Below are 9,366 nucleotides of genomic sequence, written 5' to 3'. Positions count from 1 at the left end.
TGGGGTCTGCGCCTCCCGTGGGGTCTGCGCCTCCCGTGGGGTCTGCGACCGAGGCTGTGCCGCAGGCACTCGGGGCCTCCCCGGGCGCTGGTGGTAGAGAGTCCGCCTTCCGGTGTAGGGGACCTGGGTTTGCTCCCTGGGCGGGGAGATCAGGGTCCCCACCCCAGTTCTCCCGCCTGGAGAGTCCACGGACCGAGGAGCGGACGCGGGTCCGGGGGTCGCCAAGGGTCTGGCGTGACTGAGGCCGACCCTCGGTGGGGCTGCGACCGCCGCCTTCTGGCCTCGCGGTAAACAAGGCTTCTGCTTACTAATTTTCACACTTCCCCTCGGTGATGAAGATTTCTCTCTAAAAGCGTTATCAACACATTTTTAAAATGGATTCAGTGACTTTTTGTCAGTCAGTGCCAGGGAGGACCTTTCCTGGATATCATCTCCCTCTTGTAAGAGAGGTTGGAAAACTCTGGAGGGCACATTCAGGTAACAGAGGGGTAGGCCAGAGCTCTCAGGGATTTCCCTTCTGAAGTCTGTCTTAGAACCGTGAATACAGCAAGGGCACGCTCGACACGGAGAGAAACAAGCACTTTGAGAAGGCACGGAACTGGAATAAACATGAAGCAATAGCTGATGAACTTTTCCCTCAAATAGGGAAACTTCAAGGACTTCCTGTTTATTTAGATTGAAGTATAGTTATTTACAGTATTGGGTTATCAGAGACTTTTTCATTTGAAAAAGACTTTGTCAGTCATACAGCCTGCAGGTTACAAATCCAGTCCATGAATTCTGATAAGATTGCAGAGTGAGTTAATAGTCCAGATGGAAGAGAGAGATGTGTGTGAATTTCAAACCATCTAACAAGCCTGACTCTCCAGTTCTGGGAAATCTTTACTTTCAGGTCACCAGCTGGTGTGCATTCTCATTCCGGGCCGGATACTCTCTTTGGGTGTGTCACTTGGATCCAGAGTCTCTTCCCTGGAGCCTGGCAGCACAGGCTGGTGAGCAGTGCCTGACTGGGGCCTTTCCAGAGAGGCTGAAAGGGGTCCTTCTGGGTTGCAGGCCTGATACTTAAGCTCTTCATCTCCCAGGAACAGCTGTGGAAAGATGGCCCTTCCAGAGCACAATTATTTTCAACAGAGGCAGTCAGGTCTTTGAAGCATTGAAGTACATCTCCCTGTAGCAGCCCTGGGTCAAAAGAGGCAGGTCTCAGGTACACCTGAGGTCTAGTGACTGTCCCAAAGGGTGAGAATTTATGAGTTCCAACGGGAGTGGGTCTGAGAGGGGTAAATGGCAGTGCTTTTAGAACAGTAGTTGGAGAGTCTCTGTAAGTGTTGCCGGTTGGGTTTTAAAAGCACCAGTAATGCCCTCGAGTTACCCTGTGAACTGGAGAGCGTACGACAGTGAGAGTGCAAAGCCGGCCAAACGGTGCAGAGTCGTCACGCTCCAGACTGGCAACGTGGGTGCCCCGGCCACTGTGAAGTTTGAGAGGGGTTCCCCAGGGAAGCATCATCTTTCCTAACAAAATGTTAGCCTCGGAAGAAGCTGTGGCCTGTCTTCACGGCAAAACTTTGGTCCAGTTGAGGAAACAGACGGATCGTGACAAACGTGTGAATCAGTGAGGAGAGGGAAGCAAGAAATACATTTGCCAAACCTCCAAATGGTCCATGAGGCAATTCAGCCTCTGGGAGCGAGTTTCCCTAGATTGTATCTGGACAGGTGGGACAAGCCAGGCAGGCACTTTCTGGGGCCTTATTAGCACTCACCACCAGTGCTGGCTCGTGAAGGCTCTCATCCTGTCAGCGGATCTGTGGTCTAGTGCGTGTACCAAGGAATGCGAACCTTAGAATTCCTCATGAAGCTGGATTGATATTTGGCCCAAGCTAGAGTTCTTTTTGGAGAAGGCAATGGCAGCCCACTCCAGTCCTCTTGCCTGGAAAATCCCATGGACGGAGAAGCCTGGTGGGCTGCAGTCCATGGGGTCGCGAAGAGTCGGACATGACTGAGCGACTTCCCTTTCACTTTTCACTTTCATGCATTGGAGAAAGAAATGGCAACCCGCTCCAGTGTTCTTGCCTGGAGAATCCCAGGGACGGGGGAGCCTGGAGGGCTGCCGTCTATGGGGTCGCACAGAGTCGGACACGACTGAAGTGACTTCGCAGCAGCAGCAGCAGCAGAGTTCTTTTCATGGAACCAACAGTCACTAGAATCCAATATTGTTTGTCTCTTTCTGAGGCCGGTTGTTACGCATTTCTAGTCCGTCTTCTCAGACTGTTGTTTTGAGGAGCACCTCTTCAGACCGTAACAGAAGTTTGGCCAGTGGTTCCTCTGAGAGCAGTGTTGTTGCAGGGAATATCAGTGAGACAGATCCTCTTAGCCTCCGGGGAGTCACGTCTGGGACGAGCCACGCTCAGGGTCTTGATGATGGCCAAGGCAGCTGGTGAGAGTGTGGCATCTATTGGCTTTAGATAGAAGAGCCATTCTTAATCTCTCCCCATTAGCGGGGAGGAGCCTCACTGCTTCCCTGAGCTCCCAGGGCCCCAGGCCGCCCCAGAGACACGTGGACCCTGGGTGTGGCTGCGGTGGGCTTGCCCTTGTCCACAGCACAAGCCTGACTAGAGCCTGCAGCTCAGCCCGTTGGGCCCAAACAGCCGAAAGGGAAGGCGCTGCCTCGGCTGCCTCAGGAGGGAAGGAGGCGCAGCAGCCCGCCCAACACGGTCTTTGCTGTGTCGTCTCAAGCAGGAGCCGCCGCCAGCCGGGGCCAGTCTGCCCTGGGTGGAGGAGCTCCTGTGAGCCCCCGGGCGGTCGGCAGCGACCGGCGGGGCCACACAGGCGCGAGGCGTTTGGTCAGAGAAGGAGGGGGGCGGAGGGCAGGGCTGAGGGTTGTTACAACGTGAAAGCTGCGTGAGGAGCTGTGGGCCGCAGGGTCTCACGGAGCTGGGGTGGCTCAGCAAAAAGGGTAGCGTGCGTGACAGTTCGGGGGCTTCTACTGCCTGGGGTGCAAAGATGGCTAAAGGGGTCCCGGGACTATTTCTCTGGTGGCCGTGACCGGAAGGACAGCAGCAGAGGTGACTCAGAGACAAGGGGCTGTCCCCGAGCCACAGGGCCCGCTGTGACACTCGATGGGGTGGTGACCGTCCCCACGTCCCCAAGGACGCTCTCTTCTCCCAGGGAAGCTGACCACCAGGGTGTCGAGGGCCAGTAGTCTGTTAAACTTCCCTTCAAACTCTCAAAGGAAGGTCACCTTGATCTTCCCAAGTAACAGTCGGCTTTGTACTTGTCACAGAGCACGTAGAGGCTGGCCACAAGGGAGAAGTCTGGTGGATGCAACTGGAGCCGGTCATACAGAGTGAGGCCAGCCCGAAAGAAAAACACCAAGGCAGTGTGCTGGCACACACATATGGAATTTAGAGAGAGGGCAATGGTGGCCCCGCGTGCGAGACAGCAAAGGAGACGCAGGCGTGTAGAGCGGACTCTCGGACTCTGAGGGAGAGGGAGAGGGCGGGATGATTTGGGAGAATGGCATTGAAACATGTAGACTCTCATGTAAGAAACGAATCGCCAGTCCATGTTCGATACAGGATACAGCATGCTTGGGGCTGGTGCACGGGGATGACCCAGAGAGATGATATGGGGTGGGAGGTGGGAGGGGCGTTCAGGATTGGGAACTCATGTACACCCGTGGCTGATTCATGTCAATGTATGGCAAAACCAATACAGTATTGTAAAGCAAAATAAAGTAAAAATAAAAATAAAAAAAAAAAAAACAATACAGAACAAAGTAAAAAAAAAAAAAAAAGAAAGAAAATTACGGTTAGCAAATGTTGTTGATGGATGAGAGGCCAAAAGGTGAAGGCTGGAATAAACTTATGAAAAAAAAAAAGCTCAATTATAACCTCAACATAAACATAAGTAATTTTTTGAACAACAATAAAGAGTTTTAAATTCTAAAAAAAAAAAAAAGAGAGAGAGAGAGAAGTTTGGAATTCAATTTCAAAAGTATCCAGCTAACCCAAGTAAAACCTCATGACTGGGGTTTTTGGGAAAGTTCAGGATGCCGCAAAGTGCACCTGGATCCAAGTGCTACCCTTGTTTCAAGATCAGGTTCCCGAAATATCTATCCTGAGTTTGAGGAAACTTAGTTTTTCCTTGAAGACTTTATGTCCCTTTAAGACCAAAAGTTTTAACAGGGGGATGATGGCTTCCTGTGAAGACGTTTGAGGAGAGCAGAGAAGCAGGTTCCCTATATAACTGGCCCTTGGAAAATGGGGTTTGGGGCACCCACCCCCTGTGCAGTTGAAAATCCGGATGCAAGAGACCCAGGTTTGATCCCTGGGTCAGGAAGGTCCCCTGGAGAAGGAAACGGCAACCTGCTCCGGTATGCTTACCTGGGAAATCCCACGGCCAGAGGAGCCTGGCGGGCTACAGTCCACGGGGTCGCACAGAGTCGGTCAGCCCTCTGCATCTGCGCTCCCACAGCAGGAGAGTCGGTCGACTGCGGGTTGTGTGGCACGGCAGCACTGCAGTGTTTATTGGGAAAGAATGCATATAAGGGGACCCGCACAGCTCAAACCCATGTTGTTCGGAGGCCAACTGTGTATCATAACGAAGTCAAGCCTTCAAGAACACTGGGCCACCAGGCCATCTTTTCAGGTTTATGGGGAAAAAGAGGGTTTTTTGGTGACACCTGGGGCATCACTGTCCAGGTGTGGTACCGTCCCTCCCAGGTGGAGGCAGGAAGGCGCTGGCCGGCTGTACCAACTGCAATGCTGATGCGAGCACTGCGTAGGTCGGTTATGGTGAAATTTTGTCGGCTGTACCAACTGCAATGCTGATATGAGCACTGAGTAGGTCGGTTATGGTGAAATTTTGTTTTCAGTAGGAGTGGGTGCTTGTAGAGGGTGGGGGTTAAGAACAACAGGATGCTGAGGGGCAGCAGCGTTGATTATGGCCTGCGGGTCCTGGACAGACCTCCATCCTCAGCCCCTGGTCTTTCTCACAGGTTCTGCTTAGCAGTGTGCATGGGGTGGGGAGGGCCTGAGCCCTGGAAGCCTGTCACAGGCTTTAAACCTGGAGGGGCTTCTCTACTTAAGGGTGTTGGTTCGTTCTGGGGAGAGAATTTGAGGGACTTTAATTTTAGTCTTGACTGAAAGAGCTGTGGGTTTTGCCAATATCTTTCGGAGTCGTTGCCCGTAAGGAGGGTGGTAGCTGATTCAATAGGGACAAAGGGTCAGTGTCTCCAGAAACAGCTCCAGGACTGTGAGAGGCAAAGCAAAGCAAAGGCGGTGGAGGGTCATTTAGTTCACCTGGTTGACTGTTTTGATTGTTACTATGACATCCTAGAATCATTTCCCTTTCGGGAGAAAGAAATTCCAGCGTGATATTTTCTCAGACATCTCAGCCTAATGAATGAACAGAGGTACAAGCCTGACTTGTTTGCATCAGCTGCTTAAGGGCCAGCTACTGTAATTACTTGGTGGAGTCCTGCAGTAAGTATTCTAGCCTCTTGCCAAAAGTTGGGGATTGCTTCTCTAAACCCCTTCAGGATGTTCCCATCAGGCAATTTCATCCAGTGTTTGGCTTGTGCCTGCCCACAAGCATATGCCACTAGAGTATTCTTGCCTGGAAAATCCCCATGGACAGAGGAGCCTGGTCGGGCTACAGTCCATGGGGTCGCAAAGAGTCGGACACCACTGAGCGACTTCACTTTGTCTCTTTCTACAAGCACATAGATCTGGAAACCAGGCTGATAGGTTTGGGTAATAATGTTAAATTCTTGAGCAAACCTGTGGGGTTCCTCAGTGACTTTAGGGGCCTCTTTAGGGCTCACAGTCTGGCCTTAGATCAGGGAACATCAGCTTGGGATTTGTTTGGATCCTCAGAAAACTTAACTTGAAACGAGCATGTTCTGAATTTATGGTCACAAGCGGGGAAGGAGTGGAAGGGTAAATTAGGCATTTAGAATTGACCTGTGCACACTGCTATATTTAAAACAGATAACCAGCAGATGACCAAGGACCTACTTGTAGCTCGGAGAATGCTGCTCAGTATTCTGTAATAGCTGATTGGGAGAAGAATTTGAAAAAGAACGACATGCGTGTATGTATACCTCCATCACCTTGCTGTGCCCTGAAACTAACACAACACCGTCAATCACTATGTCTCAATATAAAACAAAAGTTAAATAAAGGGGCAGATTGTGATAGGTTCAGAGGAGGAGGAAGTGGAGAGAGGTTTATGTAAAAAGGCAGCTCAGTGACAGAATTAGAAAGAGGCAGCGGAGGGCAAGGAGGAGGTGCAAGCGGAACAGAAGGGACCGAAGAAGGTGGAGTGGAAGGCTACTGAGTACACGGGGCTGAGCACACGGGGCGGCTGAGCACACGGGGCTGAGCACACAGGTCGGCTGAGCACACGGGGCGGCTGAGCACACGGGGCTTCTTCGTCCAGAGGCAGAGGAGGCAGGAGGGGAGAGGCCTCAGGAGCCAGTTTGCATTCCTCAATTATCTGTTTGCCTCAGTTAATTTAAAAATTGTATTTTGCTAAGAGGCAATTTTATAATCTTGATAACACTTAGAAACCTCAAAGTACCAATAATAATAGGAATTCCATATAGTTCTGAAAATTTTTAGAGCATGGCTGTCCAATTTATCTTTAAGAAAAGTAAGCTTGGGAAATTTAAGAATTCCCCCTACTGACTGTTAGTGTTCTAAATTACTTTTGGTAAAGTTAGTCCATTTAAATTAGAAGTGTGCCTGAGGAGGAACCACAATTTTTAAACATAAAGCTGTCTGAAGGGGGCAGAGGGGGCACCATCAAAACGTTTAAATGAGGAGAATCCCTTATCTTAGAGATTTTTCTCTACAGCAAAGGAAAAACATTTCTGAATAGCTCAGTTCCAATAGGGATAGCTCAGTTCTAAAGGAACTGGACGGAAGACTTAGCAGCACAGTTTCAGCAGGAATAGCCTGGTTTCAAGAGATAGAGGCCAGAGCACCAGACAAGTGCTCTAAGAAAAGATGGACCTTTTAAATACAGGATGAAGGCTTCAACAATGGCATATCTCAAATAACACCTGGAGAGCCTCAAAACAGAGAAAGAGTGGAACTTGAGTCCAGGAGAAAACTTACCTTAAACTCTAGGGTCAGCAAGAGAGCAGTGAGCTCCCTGGGCTCTGTGAGCTCACACTTGTTTGCTCACTGCATTGGAGTTATCAGCGGTCCTTTCTGGATCCCACTTCTGACACCAAGTAATGTTGACCTAAAACAGTCAAGCAGCCAGTTATTTTACCAGCAAAAATGGTTTGTTTGGGAATAGCAAAGAGTTACAATTCAGGGTGTGCATTCTGTGGTGACCACAGGTCATCCCAGAGAACAAGGAGAGGGACTGCCTTTTACAGAGAAGGGGACTTGTGAGGGGCTGTTTAAAGCAAAGAATCCATTGCAGGAAGCTGGGGTTGAAAGTGAGGAGACGGTGAAGTAAAGACAGCCTCAGATGAAGGAAAACTGAGAGGATTTGAAGGCAGCAGAACTGGACTGAAGAGACAATGAAGGGAGATTCTTCAGACATGAATCAGTCAGTTCAGTCACTCAGTCGCAACTGACTCTTTGTGGCCCCATGGACTGCAGCACGCCAGGCCTCCCTGTCCTTCACCATCTCCCAGAGCTTGCTCAAACTCATGTCCATGGAGCTGGTGATGCCATCCAACCATCTCGTCCTCTGTCGTCCCCGTCTCCTCCTGCCTTCAATCTTTCCCAGTGTCAGAGTCTTTTCCGATGAGTCAGTTCTTTGCATCAGGTGGCCAAAGTGTTGCAGTTTCAGCTTCAGCATCAGTCCTTCCAATGAATATTCAGGACTGATTTCCTTTAGGATTGACTGGTTTGATTTCCTTGCAGGCCAAGGACTCTCAAGAGCCTTCTCCAACACCACAGTTCAGAAGCATCAATTCTTTGTTGCTCAGCTCTATTTATGGTCCAGTTCTCACATCCATTCATGACCACCAGAAAAACCAGTGTTCCAAGAAGGAAACTTGGAACACCGGGATTAAGGAAGAGCAACAGGAGTGATGCTTCCTCCTCTCGGGTTCTTTCAAACGTGCTGGACGATAAGAGCAAAAGTTGCGGCATTGTTCAGAGGGAATCTCAGGGTCAGTTAGTGTTCTGTGCAAGACAACTGTAGCCCGAAAGGTGGCAGGGAAGGCGGCTAAAACATCACGTGAAGCAGACACAGCCGAAGCCACAGCAGGAAGATGTGACGGCCGACTTAGAAGCGCTCCTAACAACCCAGACAAAGGCAAGAAAGCGGGGCGGGGGAGCCACCCAAACAGCGAAGTGCCAGAATCAGTTCAAGCGCTGTCTTGAATGGAATTCCAGATGTCAGGCGGCTTGCCTGGGGGCTCAGCTGGTAAAGAATTCGCCTGCAATGCGGGAAACCTGGGTTCAATGGTCCCTGGGTTGGGAAGATCCCTGGAGAAGGGAAAGCTACCCACTCCTGTATTCCCATGGGGTCACAGAGAGTCGGACATGACTGAATGACCCTGACTTTCTTTCACTTTCAGTTGACTTACCAAACTAAAGTTATCCATAATTACAGCAGGTGTGAATGGATTTCTCTCATAGCCTAGGAAAACGCAGGGTTTAGGAACTGAGAACCAGAGACAGATGGAGACCAAGTATTTATTTCTCATTATAAATTACACTTTCTAAATCTTACTTCAAATGTAATGATACAGAGATTAAAGTAAAAGGATGAAAGGTGACATAGTGTGCAAATACTAATCAGAAGAAGACAGGAGCGAGTGGTTTTGTTAATGCCACACAACAGAAACTTTGGAACAAAGAGAATTACCGAGGATAAAGAGGATTATAAATTGTTAAAACTGACAATTCTTCAAGCAGCCATAACAATTCTAAAAGTATGCACCTAAAAAGAGAGCTTTAATAGAAAAAACTTTTTGAAGCAAAAATGGACAGAACTAAAAGTAGAAATAGGGACTCCCTGGTGTCCCTGGCTAAGGCTCTGAGCTCCCAGTGCAGAGGGCCTGAGGTTGATTCATGGTGTGGGAACTGGATCCCACAGGCTGCAAGTAAGCTTGTGTGCCGCACTAAAGACCCCACGCACCACAAGGAAGATCAGAGGCCCTGCGCGCCGCAGCTAAGACCCAGTGCGGCCGGAGGAGTAAGCGTTAAAACAGAAAGTAGAAACAGACGGCTCTGAGACGTCCCTCACGGCCCAGCAGTGGAGACTCTGAGCTTCCATTGCAAGAGGTGTGGGTTTGATGCCTGTTCAGGGAAATAAGATCCCACATGCTGTGTGGTGCGGCCAAGAAGTGAAAAAGAAAAGGACATAGACAAACTCTCAATTACAGTTGGAGTCAGC

The sequence above is a fragment of the Oryx dammah genome, unplaced genomic scaffold (assembly GCF_014754425.2).
Source record: "Oryx dammah isolate SB20612 unplaced genomic scaffold, SCBI_Odam_1.1 HiC_scaffold_25, whole genome shotgun sequence".
Taxonomy (NCBI): domain Eukaryota; kingdom Metazoa; phylum Chordata; class Mammalia; order Artiodactyla; family Bovidae; genus Oryx; species Oryx dammah.
Note: the sequence above shows the minus strand (reverse complement) of the source record.